Source organism: Notamacropus eugenii, chromosome 6 (assembly GCF_028372415.1).
Source record: "Notamacropus eugenii isolate mMacEug1 chromosome 6, mMacEug1.pri_v2, whole genome shotgun sequence".
Lineage (NCBI taxonomy): Eukaryota > Metazoa > Chordata > Mammalia > Diprotodontia > Macropodidae > Notamacropus > Notamacropus eugenii.
Window position 1 is genome coordinate 170,703,749 of NC_092877.1, and position 21,933 is coordinate 170,725,681.

Here is a 21,933-nt window from a genome sequence, read left to right on the forward strand (position 1 = left end):
CTAAATGTGCTTGATTCTAACGCTAAAACTAAATCATCAATTTCAACACTAACCTTAGCCTAACTGCTCTGAAATATGACGCAAAATGCGCTCCTGACCCTGAGCCAAACCCAAAACCTCGATTCTACCAACACAAACCCTAACACTAATCCTAACCCAACTCCTCCCATACCCCTAAATGCACTCAAACCGTAACCCTAACCGCAAACCTAATACTAAAAATGCGCTTGATTCTACCCCTAATCCTAACCCTAACCCTAACCCTAACCCTAAATGCACTGGATTCTAACCATAACTCGAACCCTAATGTGCTCGATTATAACCCTAACACTAAATCGTCAATCTCAACAATAAGCCTAACCCTAAATGCACTCGACTCTAACCCAAAAGGCAATCCTGACCCTAAGCATAACCCTAAACTTCGATTCTACCAACACAAACCCTAACCTTAATCCTAACCCTACTCCTATCCCTACCTCTATATGCACTCTAACCCTAACCGTAACCCAACCCCTAACACTAAAAATGCGCTTGATTCTAACCCTAATACTAACCCTAACCCTAACCCCAACCCTAACCCTCAATTCTACGAAACCTAACCCTAAACCTAACTCTAACCCTAACACTATCCTTAAATGCTCTCGATTCTAATGCTGACCCTAATAACCCTAACCATAACCCTAAGCCTAAATGCAGTGGATTCTAACCATAACTCTAACCCTAATGTGCTCGATTCTAACCCTAACACTAAATCGTCAATCTCATCATTAACTCTAACCCGGAATGCACTCGATTCTAACCCAAAAAGTAATCATGACCCTAAGCCTAACCCTAAACCTCTATTCTACCACCACAAACCGTAACCCTAATCCAGAACCTACTCCTACCCCTACCCCTAAATGCACTCTAATCGTAAGCCTACCACAACCCTAATACTAAAAATGCGCTTGATTCTAAACCGAACCCGAACCCTAACCCTAACCCTAACCCTCAATTCTACGAAAGCTAACCCTAAACCTAATTCTAACACTAACACGATCCTTAAATGCTCTCGATTCAAACCCTGACCCTAATAACCCTAACCCTAATCCTAACCCTAAATGCATTAGATTCTAACCATAACTCTAACGCTAATGTGCTCGTTTCTAACCCTAACACTAAATCGTCAATCTCAACACTAACTGTTACCCTAAATGCACTCGATTCTAACCCAAAAGGCAATCCTGACCCTAAGCCTAAGCCTGAACCTCAATTCTACCAACAAAAACCCTAACGCTAATCCTAACCCTACTACTACCCCTACCCCTGAATTCCCTCTAACCCTAACCCTAACCGTAAACTTAACACTAAAAATGCCCTTGATTCTAACCTTAACCCTAACCCTAACCCTAACCCTAACCGTCGATTCTAAGAAAGCTAACCCTAACCTAACTCTAACCCTAACACTATCCTTAAATGCACTCGATTCTAACCCTCAACCTAAACATAACCGTCATCCTAACCCTATCCCTAACCCTCAATGTACTGGAATCTAACCATAACTCTAACCCTAATGTGCTCGATTCTAACCCTAATACTAAATCGTCAATCTCAACACTAACTCTAACCCTAAATGCACTCGATTCTAACCCAAAAGGCAATCCTGACCCTAAGCCTAAACTTAAACCTCGATCCTACCAACAGAAACCTTCACCCTAATCCTAACCCTACTCCCACCCCTACCATACAATCCGCTCTAAGCCATAACCAAACCCCAACCATAACACTAAAATTGCGCCTGATTCTAACCCTAACCCTAACGCTAATCCTAACCCGAAGCTTAACCCTCGATTCTACGAAAGCTAACCCTAAACCAAACTCTCACCCTAAAACTATCCTTAAATGCACTTGATTCTAACCTCACCCTAAACATAACCGTAACCCTAAGCCTAAGGCTAACCCTAAATGCACTGGATTCTAACCATAACTCTAACTGTAATGTTCTTGATTCTAACCCTAACACTAATTCGTCAATCTCAACAGTAAACTTAAGCCTAAATGCACTCGATTCTAACCCAAAAGGCAATCCTGACCCTGAGCCTAACCCTAAACCTCGATTCTACCAACACTAACCCTAACCTTAATTCCAACCGTGCCCCAACCCCTACCGCTAAATGCACTCTAACCGTACCCCTAACCCTAACAATAACCGTACCCCTAACGAATTCTAACCATAACTCTATCCCTAAATGTGCTTGATTCTAACGCTAAAACTAAATCATCAATTTCAACACTAACCTTAGCCTAACTGCTCTGAAATATGACGCAAAATGCGCTCCTGACCCTGAGCCAAACCCAAAACCTCGATTCTACCAACACAAACCCTAACACTAATCCTAACCCAACTCCTCCCATACCCCTAAATGCACTCAAACCGTAACCCTAACCGCAAACCTAATACTAAAAATGCGCTTGATTCTACCCCTAATCCTAACCCTAACCCTAACCCTAACCCTAAATGCACTGGATTCTAACCATAACTCTAACCCTAATGTGCTCGATTATAACCCTAACACTAAATCGTCAATCTCAACAATAAGCCTAACCCTAAATGCACTCGACTCTAACCCAAAAGGCAATCCTGACCCTAAGCATAACCCTAAACTTCGATTCTACCAACACAAACCCTAACCCTAATCCTAACCCTACTCCTATCCCTACCTCTATATGCACTCTAACCCTAACCGTAACCCAACCCCTAACACTAAAAATGCGCTTGATTCTAACCCTAATACTAACCCTAACCCTAACCCCAACCCTAACCCTCAATTCTACGAAACCTAACCCTAAACTTAACTCTAACCCTAACACTATCCTTAAATGCTCTCGATTCTAATGCTGACCCTAATAACCCTAACCATAACCCTAAGCCTAAATGCAGTGGATTCTAACCATAACTCTAACCCTAATGTGCTCGATTCTAACCCTAACACTAAATCGTCAATCTCATCATTAACTCTAACCCGGAATGCACTCGATTCTAACCCAAAAAGCAATCCTGACCCTAAGCCTAACCCTAAACCTCTATTCTACCACCACAAACTGTAACCCTAATCCTAACCCTACTCCTACCCCTACCCCTAAATGCACTCTAATCGTAAGCCTACCCCAATCCTAACACTTAAAATGCGCTTGATTCTAAACCGAACCCGAACCCTAACCCTAACCCTAACCCTCAATTCTACGAAAGCTAACCCTAAACCTAATTCTAACACTAACACGATCCTTAAATGCTCTCGATTCAAACCCTGACCCTAATAACCCTAACCCTAATCCTAACCCTAAATGCATTAGATTCTAACCATAACTCTAACGCTAATGTGCTCGTTTCTAACCCTAACACTAAATCGTCAATCTCAACACTAACTGTTACCCTAAATGCACTCGATTCTAACCCAAAAGGCAATCCTGACCCTAAGAATAACCCTAAACCTCGATTCTACCAACACAAACCCTAACCCTAATCCTAACCCTACTCCTATCCCTACCTCTATATGCACTCTAACCCTAACCCTAACCCAACCCCTAACAATAAAAATGCGCTTTATTCTAACCCTAACCCTACCGCTAACCCTAACCCTCAATTCTACGAAAACTAACCCTAAAGCTAACTCTAACCCTAACAGTATCCTTAAATTCTCTCGATTCTAATCCTGACCCTAATAACCCTAACCCTAACCCTAAGCTTAAATGCAGTGGATTCTAACCATAACTCTAACCCTAATGTGCTCGTTTCTAAGGCTAACACTAAATCATCAATCTCAACACTAACCCTAATTCTAAATGCGCTCGATTCTAATCCAAAAGGCAATGCTGACCATAAGCCTAACCCTAAACTTCGATTCTACCAACACAAACCCTAACCCTAACCCTAACGCTAACCCTAACCCTGACTCTAACCCTAACCGTCGATTTTAATAAAGCTAACCCTACCCTAACTCTAACCCTAACACTTTTCTTAAATGCACTCGATTCTAACCCTCAACCTAAACATAACCGTCATCCAAACCCTATCCCTAACCCTAAATGCACTGAATTCTAAACATAACTCTAACCCTAATGTGCTCGATTCTAAGCCTAACAGTAAATCGTCAATTTCAACACTAACCCTAACCCTAAATGCACTCGATTCTAACCCAAAAGGCAATTCTGACCCTAAGCCTAACCCTAAACTTCGATTCTAAAAACACAAAACCTAACCCTAATCCTAACTCTACCCCTACCCCTACCCCGAAATGCACTCTGACCCTACCCCTACCCCTAACACTACCCCTAACCCTAACGAATTCTAAACAAAACTCTAACCCTAAACGTGCTCGATTCTAACCCTAACACTAAATCGTCAATGTCAACACTATCCCTAAGCCTAAATGCACTGGATTCTAACCCAAAAGCCATTCCTGACCCTAAGCCTAACCCTAAACCTCGATGCTACCCACAGAAACCTTAACTCTAATCCTAACCGTACTCCTACCCCTACCCCTAAATGCACTCTAAGCCATACCCTAAAGAAAACCAGAACACTAAAAATGCGCCTGATTCTAACCCTAACCCTAACCCTAAGCCTAACCTTAAGCCTAACCCTCGATTCTACGAAAGCGAACGCTAAACCTAACTCTAACCCTAGCACTATCCTTAAATTCTCTCGATTTTAACCCTGACCCTAAACCTAACCCTAACCCTAAGCCTAACCCTAAATGCACTGAATTCTAACCATCACTCTAACCCTAAATGTGCTCGATTCAACCCTAACACTAAATCATCAATTCGAACACTAACCCAAAGCCTAAATACACTCAATTCTGATCCAAAAGGCAATCCTGACCCCAAGCCTAAACCTAAACCTCGATTCTACCAACACAAACCTTTACCCTAATCCTAACCCTACTCCTACCACTAGCCCTAAAAGCACTTCAACCCTAATCCTCTCCCTAACGTTAACACTAAAACTGTGCTTGTTTCTAACCCTAAATCTCACCCTAAGCCTAACCCTAAGCCTAACCCTCGATTCTACGAAAGCAAACCCTAAACCTAACTCTAACCCTACCACTATCCTTAAATGCTCTCGATTCTAACCTTGACCCTAAACCTACCACTAAGTCTACCCCTAACCCTACCCCTAACCCTAAATGCACTGAATTCTAAGCATAACTCTAACCCTAAATGTGCTCGATTGAAACCCTCACACTAAATCGTCAATTTGAACACTAACCCAAACCCTAAATACACTCGATTCTGATCCAAAATGCAATCCTGACCCTAAGCATAAACCTAAACCTCGATTCTACCATCACTAACCCTAACACAAATCCTAATCCTACCGCTACCCCTACCTCTAAATGCACTCTAACCCTAACACTAAACCTAACCCTAACACTAAAAATGCGCGTGATTCTGACCCCTAGCCTACCCCTACCCCTAACCCTAAACCTAACGAATTCTAACCACAACTCTAACCCTAAATGTGCTCGATCCTAATCCTAACACTAAATCGTCAATCTCATCATTAACTCTAACCCGGAATGCACTCGATTCTACCCCAAAAAGTAATCATGACCCTAAGCCTAACCCTAAACCTCTATTCTACCACCACAAACCGTAACCCTAATCCAGAACCTACTCCTACCCCTACCCCTAAATGCACTCTAATCGTAAGCCTACCACAACCCTAATACTAAAAATGCGCTTGATTCTCAACCGAACCCGAACCCTAACCCTAACCCTAACCCTCAATTCTACGAAAGCTAACCCTAAACCTAATTCTAACACTAACACGATCCTTAAATGCTCTCGATTCAAACCCTGACCCTAATAACCCTAACCCTAATCCTAACCCTAAATGCATTAGATTCTAACCATAACTCTAACGCTAATGTGCTCGTTTCTAACCCTAACACTAAATCGTCAATCTCAACACTAACTGTTACCCTAAATGCACTCGATTCTAACCCAAAAGGCAATCCTGACCCTAAGAATAACCCTAAACCTCGATTCTACCAACACAAACCCTAACCCTAATCCTAACCCTACTCCTATCCCTACCTCTATATGCACTCTAACCCTAACCCTAACCCAACCCCTAACAATAAAAATGCGCTTTATTCTAACCCTAACCCTACCGCTAACCCTAACCCTCAATTCTACGAAAACTAACCCTAAAGCTAACTCTAACCCTAACAGTATCCTTAAATTCTCTCGATTCTAATCCTGACCCTAATAACCCTAACCCTAACCCTAAGCTTAAATGCAGTGGATTCTAACCATAACTCTAACCCTAATGTGCTCGTTTCTAAGGCTAACACTAAATCATCAATCTCAACACTAACCCTAATTCTAAATGCGCTCGATTCTAATCCAAAAGGCAATGCTGACCATAAGCCTAACCCTAAACTTCGATTCTACCAACACAAACCCTAACCCTAACCCTAACGCTAACCCTAACCCTGACTCTAACCCTAACCGTCGATTTTAATAAAGCTAACCCTACCCTAACTCTAACCCTAACACTTTTCTTAAATGCACTCGATTCTAACCCTCAACCTAAACATAACCGTCATCCAAACCCTATCCCTAACCCTAAATGCACTGAATTCTAAACATAACTCTAACCCTAATGTGATCGATTAGAACCCTAACACTAAATCGTCAATTTCAACACTAAGCCTAACCCTAAATGCACTCGACTCTAACCCTAAAGGCAATCCTGACCCTAAGCGTAACCTTAAACCTCGATTCTACCAACGCAAACCCTAACCCTAATCCTAACCCTACTCCTATCCCTACCTCTATATGCACTCTAACCCTAACCCTAACCCAACCCCTAACACTAAAAATGGGCTTGATTCTAACCCTATCCCTAACCCCAACCCTAACCATAACCCTAACCCTCAATTCTACGAAACGTAACCCTAAACCTAACTCTAACCCTAATACTATCCTTAAATGATCTCGATCCTAATCCTGACCCTAATAACCCTTACCCTAACACTAAGCCTAAATGCAGTGGATTCTAACCATAACTCTAACCCTAATGTGCTCGATTCTAAGCCTAACAGTAAATCGTCAATCTCAACACTAACCCTAACCCTAAATGCACTCGATTCTAACCCAAAAGGCAATTCTGACCCTAAGCCTAACCCTAAACTTCGATTCTAAAAACACAAAACCTAACCCTAATCCTAACTCTACCCCTACCCCTACCCCGAAATGCACTCTGACCCTACCCCTACCCCTAACACTACCCCTAACCCTAACGAATTCTAAACAAAACTCTAACCCTAAACGTGCTCGATTCTAACCCTAACACTAAATCGTCAATATCAACACTATCCCTAAGCCTAAATGCACTGGATTCTAACCCAAAAGCCATTCCTGACCCTAAGCCTAACCCTAAACCTCGATGCTACCCACAGAAACCTTAACTCTAATCCTAACCGTACTCCTACCCCTACCCGTAAATGCACTCTAAGCCATACCCTAACGAAAACCAGAACACTAAAAATGCGCCTGATTCTAACCCTAACCCTAACCCTAAGCCTAACCTTAAGCCTAACCCTCGATTCTACGAAAGCGAACGCTAAACCTAACTCTAACCCTAGCACTATCCTTAAATGCTCTCGATTTTAACCCTGACCCTAAACCTAACCCTAACCCTAACCCTAACCCTAAATGCACTGAATTCTAACCATAACTCTAACCCTAAATGTGCTCGATTCAACCCTAACACTAAATCATCAATTCGAACACTAACCCAAAGCCTAAATACACTCAAATCTGATCCAAAAGGCAATCCTCACCCCAAGCTTAAACCTAAACCTCGATTCTACCAACACAAACCTTAACCCTAATCCTAACCCTACTCCTACCACTAGCCCTAAAAGCACTTCAACCCTAATCCTCTCCCTAACGCTAACACTAAAACTGTGCTTGATTCTAACCCTAAACCTCACCCTAAGCCTAACCCTAAGCCTAACCCTCGATTCTACGAAAGCAAACCCTAAACCTAACTCTAACCCTAGCACTATCCTTAAATGCTCTCGATTCTAACCTTGACCCTAAACCTACCACTAAGTCTACCCCTAACCCTACCCCTAACCCTAAATGCACTGAATTCTAAGCATAACTCTAACCCTAAATGTGCTCGATTGAAACCCTCACACTAAATCGTCAATTTGAACACTAACCCAAACCCTAAATACACTCGATTCTGATCCAAAATGCAATCCTGACCCTAAGCCTAAACCTAAACCTCGATTCTACCATCACTAACCCTAACACAAATCCTAATCCTACCGCTACCCCTACCTCTAAATGCACTCTAACCCTAACACTAAACCTAACCCTAACACTAAAAATGCGCGTGATTCTGACCCCTAGCCTACCCCTACCCCTAACCCTAAACCTAACGAATTCTAACCACAACTCTAACCCTAAATGTGCTCGATCCTAATCCTAACACTAAATCGTCAATCTCATCATTAACTCTAACCCGGAATGCACTCGATTCTACCCCAAAAAGTAATCATGACCCTAAGCCTAACCCTAAACCTCTATTCTACCACCACAAACCGTAACCCTAATCCTAACCCTACTCCTACCCCTACCCCTAAATGCACTCTAATCGTAAGCCTACCACAACCCTAATACTAAAAATGCGCTTGATTCTAAACCGAACCCGAACCCTAACCCTAACCCTAACCCTCGATTCTACGAAAGCTAACCCTAAACCTAATTCTAACACTAACACGATCCTTAAATGCTCTCGATTCAAACCCTGACCCTAATAACCCTAACCCTAATCCTAACCCTAAATGCATTAGATTCTAACCATAACTCTAACGCTAATGTGCTCGTTTCTAACCCTAACACTAAATCGTCAATCTCAACACTAACTGTTACCCTAAATGCACTTGATTCTAACCCAAAAGGCAATCCTGACCCTAAGCCTAAGCCTGAACCTCAATTCTACCAACAAAAACCCTAACGCTAATCCTAACCCTACTACTACCCCTACCCCTGAATTCCCTCTAACCCTAACCCTAACCGTAAACTTAACACTAAAAATGCCCTTGATTCTAACCTTAACCCTAACCCTAACCCTAACCCTAACCGTCGATTCTAAGAAAGCTAACCCTAACCTAACTCTAACCCTAACACTATCCTTAAATGCACTCGATTCTAACCCTCAACCTAAACATAACCGTCATCCTAACCCTATCCCTAACCCTCAATGTACTGGAATCTAACCATAACTCTAACCCTAATGTGCTCGATTCTAACCCTAATACTAAATCGTCAATCTCAACACTAACTCTAACCCTAAATGCACTCGATTCTAACCCAAAAGGCAATCCTGACCCTAAGCCTAAACTTAAACCTCGATCCTACCAACAGAAACCTTCACCCTAATCCTAACCCTACTCCCACCCCTACCATACAATCCGCTCTAAGCCATAACCAAACCCCAACCATAACACTAAAATTGCGCCTGATTCTAACCCTAACCCTAACGCTAATCCTAACCCGAAGCTTAACCCTCGATTCTACGAAAGCTAACCCTAAACCAAACTCTCACCCTAAAACTATCCTTAAATGCACTTGATTCTAACCTCACCCTAAACATAACCGTAACCCTAAGCCTAAGGCTAACCCTAAATGCACTGGATTCTAACCATAACTCTAACTGTAATGTTCTTGATTCTAACCCTAACACTAATTCGTCAATCTCAACAGTAAACTTAAGCCTAAATGCACTCGATTCTAACCCAAAAGGCAATCCTGACCCTGAGCCTAACCCTAAACCTCGATTCTACCAACACTAACCCTAACCTTAATTCCAACCGTGCCCCAACCCCTACCGCTAAATGCACTCTAACCGTACCCCTAACCCTAACAATAACCGTACCCCTAACGAATTCTAACCATAACTCTATCCCTAAATGTGCTTGATTCTAACGCTAAAACTAAATCATCAATTTCAACACTAACCTTAGCCTAACTGCTCTGAAATATGACGCAAAATGCGCTCCTGACCCTGAGCCAAACCCAAAACCTCGATTCTACCAACACAAACCCTAACACTAATCCTAACCCAACTCCTCCCATACCCCTAAATGCACTCAAACCGTAACCCTAACCGCAAACCTAATACTAAAAATGCGCTTGATTCTACCCCTAATCCTAACCCTAACCCTAACCCTAACCCTAAATGCACTGGATTCTAACCATAACTCTAACCCTAATGTGCTCGATTATAACCCTAACACTAAATCGTCAATCTCAACAATAAGCCTAACCCTAAATGCACTCGACTCTAACCCAAAAGGCAATCCTGACCCTAAGCATAACCCTAAACCTCGATTCTACCAACACAAACCCTAACCCTAATCCTAACCCTACTCCTATCCCTACCTCTATATGCACTCTAACCCTAACCGTAACCCAACCCCTAACACTAAAAATGCGCTTGATTCTAACCCTAATACTAACCCTAACCCTAACCCCAACCCTAACCCTCAATTCTACGAAACCTAACCCTAAACCTAACTCTAACCCTAACACTATCCTTAAATGCTCTCGATTCTAATGCTGACCCTAATAACCCTAACCATAACCCTAAGCCTAAATGCAGTGGATTCTAACCATAACTCTAACCCTAATGTGCTCGATTCTAACCCTAACACTAAATCGTCAATCTCATCATTAACTCTAACCCGGAATGCACTCTATTCTAACCCAAAAAGCAATCCTGACCCTAAGCCTAACCCTAAACCTCTATTCTACCACCACAAACCGTAACCCTAATCCTAACCCTACTCCTACCCCTACCCCTAAATGCACTCTAATTGTAAGCCTACCCCAATCCTAACACTTAAAATGCGCTTGATTCTAAACCGAACCCGAACCCTAACCCTAACCCTAACCCTCAATTCTATGAAAGCTAACCCTAAACCTAATTCTAACACTAACACGATCCTTAAATGCTCTCGATTCAAACCCTGAACCTAATAACCCTAACCCTAATCCTAACCCTAAATGCATTAGATTCTAACCATAACTCTAATGCTAATGTGCTCATTATTAACCCTAACACTAAATCGTCAAGCTCAACACTAACTGTTACCCTAAATGCACTCGATTCTAACCCAAAAGGCAATCCTGACCCTAAGAATAACCCTAAACCTCGATTCTACCAACACAAACCCTAACCCTAATCCTAACCCTACTCCTATCCCTACCTCTATATGCACTCTAACCCTAACCCTAACCCAACCCCTAACAATAAAAATGCGCTTTATTCTAACCCTAACCCTACCGCTAACCCTAACCCTCAATTCTACGAAAACCAACCCTAAAGCTAACTCTAACCCTAACAGTATCCTTAAATTCTCTCGATTCTAATCCTGACCCTAATAACCCTAACCCTAACCCTAAGCTTAAATGCAGTGGATTCTAACCATAACTCTAACCCTAATGTGCTCGTTTCTAAGGCTAACACTAAATCATCAATCTCAACACTAACCCTAATTCTAAATGCGCTCGATTCTAATCCAAAAGGCAATGCTGACCATAAGCCTAACCCTAAACTTCGATTCTACCAACACAAACCCTAACCCTAACCCTAACGCTAACCCTAACCCTGACTCTAACCCTAACCGTCGATTTTAATAAAGCTAACCCTACCCTAACTCTAACCCTAACACTTTTCTTAAATGCACTCGATTCTAACCCTCAACCTAAACATAACCGTCATCCAAACCCTATCCCAAACCCTAAATGCACTGAATTCTAAACATAACTCTAACCCTAATGTGATCGATTAGAACCCTAACACTAAATCGTCAATTTCAACACTAAGCCTAACCCTAAATGCACTCGACTCTAACCCTAAAGGCAATCCTGACCCTAAGCGTAACCTTAAACGTCGATTCTACCAACGCAAACCCTAACCCTAATCCGAACCCTACTCCTATCCCTACCTCTATATGCACTCTAACCCTAACCCTAACCCAACCCCTAACACTAAAAATGCGCTTGATTCTAACCCTATCCCTAACCCCAACCCTAACCATAACCCTAACCCTCAATTCTACGAAACGTAACCCTAAACCTAACTCTAACCCTAACACTATCCTTAAATGATCTCGATCCTAATCCTAACCCTAATAACCCTTACCCTAACACTAAGCCTAAATGCAGTGGATTCTAACCATAACTCTAACCCTAATGTGCTCGATTCTAAGCCTAACAGTAAATCGTCAATCTCAACACTAACCCTAACCCTAAATGCACTCGATTCTAACCCAAAAGGCAATTCTGACCCTAAGCCTAACCCTAAACTTCGATTCTAAAAACACAAAACCTAACCCTAATCCTAACTCTACCCCTACCCCTACCCCGAAATGCACTCTGACCCTACCCCTACCCCTAACACTACCCCTAACCCTAACGAATTCTAAACAAAACTCTAACCCTAAACGTGCTCGATTCTAACCCTAACACTAAATCGTCAATGTCAACACTATCCCTAAGCCTAAATGCACTGGATTCTAACCCAAAAGCCATTCCTGACCCTAAGCCTAACCCTAAACCTCGATGCTACCCACAGAAACCTTAACTCTAATCCTAACCGTACTCCTACCCCTACCCCTAAATGCACTCTAAGCCATACCCTAACGAAAACCAGAACACTAAAAATGCGCCTGATTCTAACCCTAACCCTAACCCTAAGCCTAACCTTAAGCCTAACCCTCGATTCTACGAAAGCGAACGCTAAACCTAACTCTAATCCTAGCACTATCCTTAAATGCTCTCGATTTTAACCCTGACCCTAAACCTAACCCTAACCCTAACCCTAACCCTAAATGCACTGAATTCTAACCATAACTCTAACCCTAAATGTGCTCGATTCAACCCTAACACTAAATCATCAATTCGAACACTAACCCAAAGCCTAAATACACTCAAATCTGATCCAAAAGGCAATCCTCACCCCAAGCTTAAACCTAAACCTCGATTCTACCAACACAAACCTTAACCCTAATCCTAACCCTACTCCTACCACTAGCCCTAAAAGCACTTCAACCCTAATCCTCTCCCTAACGCTAACACTAAAACTGTGCTTGATTCTAACCCTAAACCTCACCCTAAGCCTAACCCTAAGCCTAACCCTCGATTCTACGAAAGCAAACCCTAAACCTAACTCTAACCCTAGCACTATCCTTAAATGCTCTCGATTCTAACCTTGACCCTAAACCTACCACTAAGTCTACCCCTAACCCTACCCCTAACCCTAAATGCACTGAATTCTAAGCATAACTCTAACCCTAAATGTGCTCGATTGAAACCCTCACACTAAATCGTCAATTTGAACACTAACCCAAACCCTAAATACACTCGATTCTGATCCAAAATGCAATCCTGACCCTAAGCCTAAACCTAAACCTCGATTCTACCATCACTAACCCTAACACAAATCCTAATCCTACCGCTACCCCTACCTCTAAATGCACTCTAACCCTAACACTAAACCTAACCCTAACACTAAAAATGCGCGTGATTCTGACCCCTAGCCTACCCCTACCCCTAACCCTAAACCTAACGAATTCTAACCACAACTCTAACCCTAAATGTGCTCGATCCTAATCCTAACACTAAATCGTCAATCTCATCATTAACTCTAACCCGGAATGCACTCGATTCTAACCCAAAAAGTAATCATGACCCTAAGCCTAACCCTAAACCTCTATTCTACCACCACAAACCGTAACCCTAATCCAGAACCTACTCCTACCCCTACCCCTAAATGCACTCTAATCGTAAGCCTACCACAACCCTAATACTAAAAATGCGCTTGATTCTAAACCGAACCCGAACCCTAACCCTAACCCTAACCCTCGATTCTACGAAAGCTAACCCTAAACCTAATTCTAACACTAACACGATCCTTAAATGCTCTCGATTCAAACCCTGACCCTAATAACCCTAACCCTAATCCTAACCCTAAATGCATTAGATTCTAACCATAACTCTAACGCTAATGTGCTCGTTTCTAACCCTAATACTAAATCGTCAATCTCAACACTAACTGTTACCCTAAATGCACTTGATTCTAACCCAAAAGGCAATCCTGACCCTAAGCCTAAGCCTGAACCTCAATTCTACCAACAAAAACCCTAACGCTAATTCTAACCCTACTACTACCCCTACCCCTGAATTCCCTCTAACCCTAACCCTAACCGTAAACTTAACACTAAAAATGCCCTTGATTCTAACCTTAACCCTAACCCTAACCCTAACCCTAACCGTCGATTCTAAGAAAGCTAACCCTAACCTAACTCTAACCCTAACACTATCCTTAAATGCACTCGATTCTAACCCTCAACCTAAACATAACCGTCATCCTAACCCTATCCCTAACCCTCAATGTACTGGAATCTAACCATAACTCTAACCCTAATGTGCTCGATTCTAACCCTAATACTAAATCGTCAATCTCAACACTAACTCTAACCCTAAATGCACTCGATTCTAACCCAAAAGGCAATCCTGACCCTAAGCCTAAACTTAAACCTCGATCCTACCAACAGAAACCTTCACCCTAATCCTAACCCTACTCCCACCCCTACCATACAATCCGCTCTAAGCCATAACCAAACCCCAACCATAACACTAAAATTGCGCCTGATTCTAACCCTAACCCTAACGCTAATCCTAACCCGAAGCTTAACCCTCGATTCTACGAAAGCTAACCCTAAACCAAACTCTCACCCTAAAACTATCCTTAAATGCACTTGATTCTAACCTCACCCTAAACATAACCGTAACCCTAAGCCTAAGGCTAACCCTAAATGCACTGGATTCTAACCATAACTCTAACTGTAATGTTCTTGATTCTAACCCTAACACTAATTCGTCAATCTCAACAGTAAACTTAAGCCTAAATGCACTCGATTCTAACCCAAAAGGCAATCCTGACCCTGAGCCTAACCCTAAACCTCGATTCTACCAACACTAACCCTAACCTTAATTCCAACCGTGCCCCAACCCCTACCGCTAAATGCACTCTAACCGTACCCCTAACCCTAACAATAACCGTACCCCTAACGAATTCTAACCATAACTCTATCCCTAAATGTGCTTGATTCTAACGCTAAAACTAAATCATCAATTTCAACACTAACCTTAGCCTAACTGCTCTGAAATATGACGCAAAATGCGCTCCTGACCCTGAGCCAAACCCAAAACCTCGATTCTACCAACACAAACCCTAACACTAATCCTAACCCAACTCCTCCCATACCCCTAAATGCACTCAAACCGTAACCCTAACCGCAAACCTAATACTAAAAATGCGCTTGATTCTACCCCTAATCCTAACCCTAACCCTAACCCTAACCCTAAATGCACTGGATTCTAACCATAACTCTAACCCTAATGTGCTCGATTATAACCCTAACACTAAATCGTCAATCTCAACAATAAGCCTAACCCTAAATGCACTCGACTCTAACCCAAAAGGCAATCCTGACCCTAAGCATAACCCTAAACCTCGATTCTACCAACACAAACCCTAACCCTAATCCTAACCCTACTCCTATCCCTACCTCTATATGCACTCTAACCCTAACCGTAACCCAACCCCTAACACTAAAAATGCGCTTGATTCTAACCCTAATACTAACCCTAACCCTAACCCCAACCCTAACCCTCAATTCTACGAAACCTAACCCTAAACCTAACTCTAACCCTAACACTATCCTTAAATGCTCTCGATTCTAATGCTGACCCTAATAACCCTAACCATAACCCTAAGCCTAAATGCAGTGGATTCTAACCATAACTCTAACCCTAATGTGCTCGATTCTAACCCTAACACTAAATCGTCAATCTCATCATTAACTCTAACCCGGAATGCACTCGATTCTAACCCAAAAAGCAATCCTGACCCTAAGCCTAACCCTAAACCTCTATTCTACCACCACAAACCGTAACCCTAATCCTAACCCTACTCCTACCCCTACCCCTAAATGCACTCTAATTGTAAGCCTACCCCAATCCTAACACTTAAAATGCGCTTGATTCTAAACCGAACCCGAACCCTAACCCTAACCCTAACCCTCAATTCTATGAAAGCTAACCCTAAACCTAATTCTAACACTAACACGATCCTTAAATGCTCTCGATTCAAACCCTGAACCTAATAACCCTAAACCTAATCCTAACCCTAAATGCATTAGATTCTAACCATAACTCTAATGCTAATGTGCTCATTTCTAACCCTAACACTAAATCGTCAAGCTCAACACTAACTGTTACCCTAAATGCACTCGATTCTAACCCAAAAGGCAATCCTGACCCTAAGAATAACCCTAAACCTCGATTCTACCAACACAAACCCTAACCCTAATCCTAACCCTACTCCTATCCCTACCTCTATATGCACTCTAACCCTAACCCTAACCCAACCCCTAACAATAAAAATGCGCTTTATTCTAACCCTAACCCTACCGCTAACCCTAACCCTCAATTCTACGAAAACCAACCCTAAAGCTAACTCTAACCCTAACAGTATCCTTAAATTCTCTCGATTCTAATCCTGACCCTAATAACCCTAACCCTAACCCTAAGCTTAAATGCAGTGGATTCTAACCATAACTCTAACCCTAATGTGCTCGTTTCTAAGGCTAACACTAAATCATCAATCTCAACACTAACCCTAATTCTAAATGCGCTCGATTCTAATCCAAAAGGCAATGCTGACCATAAGCCTAACCCTAAACTTCGATTCTACCAACACAAACCCTAACCCTAACCCTAACGCTAACCCTAACCCTGACTCTAACCCTAACCGTCGATTTTAATAAAGCTAACCCTACCCTAACTCTAACCCTAACACTTTTCTTAAATGCACTCGATTCTAACCCTCAACCTAAACATAACCGTCATCCAAACCCTATCCCAAACCCTAAATGCACTGAATTCTAAACATAACTCTAACCCTAATGTGATCGATTAGAACCCTAACACTAAATCGTCAATTTCAACACTAAGCCTAACCCTAAATGCACTCGACTGTAACCCTAAAGGCAATCCTGACCCTAAGCGTAACCTTAAACGTCGATTCTACCAACGCAAACCCTAACCCTAATCCGAACCCTACTCCTATCCCTACCTCTATATGCACTCTAACCCTAACCCTAACCCAACCCCTAACACTAAAAATGCGCTTGATTCTAACCCTATCCCTAACCCCAACCCTAACCATAACCCTAACCCTCAATTCTACGAAACGTAACCCTAAACCTAACTCTAACCCTAACACTATCCTTAAATGATCTCGATCCTAATCCTAACCCTAATAACCCTTACCCTAACACTAAGCCTAAATGCAGTGGATTCTAACCATAACTCTAACCCTAATGTGCTCGATTCTAAGCCTAACAGTAAATCGTCAATCTCAACACTAACCCTAACCCTAAATGCACTCGATTCTAACCCAAAAGGCAATTCTGACCCTAAGCCTAACCCTAAACTTCGATTCTAAAAACACAAAACCTAACCCTAATCCTAACTCTACCCCTACCCCTACCCCGAAATGCACTCTGACCCTACCCCTACCCCTAACACTACCCCTAACCCTAACGAATTCTAAACAAAACTCTAACCCTAAACGTGCTCGATTCTAACCCTAACACTAAATCGTCAATGTCAACACTATCCCTAAGCCTAAATGCACTGGATTCTAACCCAAAAGCCATTCCTGACCCTAAGCCTAACCCTAAACCTCGATGCTACCCACAGAAACCTTAACTCTAATCCTAACCGTACTCCTACCCCTACCCCTAAATGCACTCTAAGCCATACCCTAACGAAAACCAGAACACTAAAAATGCGCCTGATTCTAACCCTAACCCTAACCCTAAGCCTAACCTTAAGCCTAACCCTCGATTCTACGAAAGCGAACGCTAAACCTAACTCTAACCCTAGCACTATCCTTAAATGCTCTCGATTTTAACCCTGACCCTAAACCTAACCCTAACCCTAACCCTAACCCTAAATGCACTGAATTCTAACCATAACTCTAACCCTAAATGTGCTCGATTCAACCCTAACACTAAATCATCAATTCGAACACTAACCCAAAGCCTAAATACACTCAATTCTGATCCAAAAGGCAATCCTGACCCCAAGCCTAAACCTAAACCTCGATTCTACCAACACAAACCTTAACCCTAATCCTAACCCTACTCCTACCACTAGCCCTAAAAGCACTTCAACCCTAATCCTCTCCCTAACGCTAACACTAAAACTGTGCTTGATTCTAACCCTAAACCTCACCCTAAGCCTAACCCTAAGCCTAACCCTCGATTCTACGAAAGCAAACCCTAAACCTAACTCTAACCCTAGCACTATCCTTAAATGCTCTCGATTCTAACCTTGACCCTAAACCTACCACTAAGTCTACCCCTAACCCTACCTCTAACCCTAAATGCACTGAATTCTAAGCATAACTCTAACCCTAAATGTGCTCGATTGAAACCCTCACACTAAATCGTCAATTTGAACACTAACCCAAACCCGAAATACACTCGATTCTGATCCAAAATGCAATCCTGACCCTAAGCCTAAACCTAAACCTCGATTCTACCATCACTAACCCTAACACAAATCCTAATCCTACCGCTACCCCTACCTCTAAATGCACTCTAACCCTAACACTAAACCTAACCCTAACACTAAAAATGCGCGTGATTCTGACCCCTAGCCTACCCCTACCCCTAACCCTAAACCTAACGAATTCTAACCACAACTCTAACCCTAAATGTGCTCGATCCTAAGCCTAACACTAAATCGTCAATCTCATCATTAACTCTAACCCGGAATGCACTCGATTCTAACCCAAAAAGTAATCATGACCCTAAGCCTAACCCTAAACCACTATTCTACCACCACAAACCGTAACCCTAATCCAGAACCTACTCCTACCCCTACCCCTAAATGCACTCTAATCGTAAGCCTACCACAACCCTAATACTAAAAATGCGCTTGATTCTAAACCGAACCCGAACCCTAACCCTAACCCTAACCCTCGATTCTACGAAAGCTAACCCTAAACCTAATTCTAACACTAACACGATCTTTAATGCTCTCGATTCAAACCCTGACCCTAATAACCCTAACCCTAATCCTAATCCTAAATGCATTAGATTCTAACCATAACTCTAACGCTAATGTGCTCGTTTCTAACACTAACACTAAATCGTCAATCTCAACACTAACTGTTACCCTAAATGCACTCGATTCTAACCCAAAAGGCAATCCTGACCCTAAGCCTAAGCCTGAACCTCAATTCTACCAACAAAAACCCTAACGCTAATCCTAACCCTACTACTACCCCTACCCCTGAATTCCCTCTAACCCTAACCCTAACCGTAAACTTAACACTAAAAATGCCCTTGATTCTAACCTTAACCCTAACCCTAACCCTAACCCTAACCGTCGATTCTAAGAAAGCTAACCCTAACCTAACTCTAACCCTAACACTATCCTTAAATGCACTCGATTCTAACCCTCAACCTAAACATAACCGTCATCCTAACCCTATCCCTAACCCTCAATGTACTGGAATCTAACCATAACTCTAACCCTAATGTGCTCGATTCTAACCCTAATACTAAATCGTCAATCTCAACACTAACTCTAACCCTAAATGCACTCGATTCTAACCCAAAAGGCAATCCTGACCCTAAGCCTAAACTTAAACCTCGATCCTACCAACAGGAACCTTCACCCTAATCCTAACCCTACTCCCACCCCTACCATACAATCCGCTCTAAGCCATAACCAAACCCCAACCATAACACTAAAATTGCGCCTGATTCTAACCCTAACCCTAACGCTAATCCTAACCCGAAGCTTAACCCTCGATTCTACGAAAGCTAACCCTAAACCAAACTCTCACCCTAAAACTATCCTTAAATGCACTTGATTCTAACCTCACCCTAAACATAACCGTAACCCTAAGCCTAAGGCTAACCCTAAATGCACTGGATTCTAACCATAACTCTAACTGTAATGTTCTTGATTCTAACCCTAACACTAATTCGTCAATCTCAACAGTAAACTTAAGCCTAAATGCACTCGATTCTAACCCAAAAGGCAATCCTGACCCTGAGCCTAACCCTAAACCTCGATTCTACCAACACTAACCCTAACCTTAATTCCAACCGTGCCCCAACCCCTACCGCTAAATGCACTCTAACCGTACCCCTAACCCTAACAATAACCGTACCCCTAACGAATTCTAACCATAACTCTATCCCTAAATGTGCTTGATTCTAACGCTAAAACTAAATCATCAATTTCAACACTAACCTTAGCCTAACTGCTCTGAAATATGACGCAAAATGCGCTCCTGACCCTGAGCCAAACCCAAAACCTCGATTCTACCAACACAAACCCTAACACTAATCCTAACCCAACTCCTCCCATACCCCTAAATGCACTCAAACCGTAACCCTAACCGCAAACCTAATACTAAAAATGCGCTTGATTCTACCCCTAATCCTAACCCTAACCCTAACCCTAACCCTAAATGCACTGGATTCTAACCATAACTCTAACCCTAATGTGCTCGATTATAACCCTAACACTAAATCGTCAATCTCAACAATAAGCCTAACCCTAAATGCACTCGACTCTAACCCAAAAGGCAATCCTGACCCTAAGCATAACCCTAAACCTCGATTCTACCAACACAAACCCTAACCCTAATCCTAACCCTACTCCTATCCCTACCTCTATATGCACTCTAACCCTAACCCTAACCCAACCCCTAACACTAAAAATGCGCTTGATTCTAACCCTAATACTAACCCTAACCCTAACCCCAACCCTAACCCTCAATTCTACGAAACCTAACCCTAAACCTAACAATAACCCTAACACTATCCTTAAATGCTCTCGATTCTAATGCTGACCCTAATAACCCTAACCATAACCCTAAGCCTAAATGCAGTGGATTCTAACCATAACTCTAACCCTAATGTGCTCGATTCTAACCCTAACACTAAATCGTCAATCTCATCATTAACTCTAACCCAGAATGCACTCGATTCTAACCCAAAAAGCAATCCTGACCCTAAGCCTAACCCTAAACCTCTATTCTACCACCACAAACCGTAACCCTAATCCTAACCCTACTCCTACCCCTACCCCTAAATGCACTCTAATTGTAAGCCTACCCCAATCCTAACACTTAAAATGCGCTTGATTCTCAACCGAACCCGAACCCTAACCCTAACCCTAACCCTCAATTCTATGAAAGCTAACCCTAAACCTAATTCTAACACTAACACGATCCTTAAATGCTCTCGATTCAAACCCTGAACCTAATAACCCTAACCCTAATCCTAACCCTAAATGCATTAGATTCTAACCATAACTCTAATGCTAATGTGCTCATTTCTAACCCTAACACTAAATCGTCAATCTCAACACTAACTGTTACCCTAAATGCACTCGATTCTAACCCAAAAGGCAATCCTGACCCTAAGAATAACCCTAAACCTCGATTCTACCAACACAAACCCTAACCCTAACCCAACCCCTAACAATAAAAATGCGCTTTATTCTAACCCTAACCCTACCGCTAACCCTAACCCTCAATTCTACGAAAACTAACCCTAAAGCTAACTCTAACCCTAACAGTATCCTTAAATTCTCTCGATTCTAATCCTGACCCTAATAACCCTAACCCTAACCCTAAGCTTAAATGCAGTGGATTCTAACCATAACTCTAACCCTAATGTGCTCGTTTCTAAGGCTAACACTAAATCATCAATCTCAACACTAACCCTAATTCTAAATGCTCTCGATTCTAATCCAAAAGGC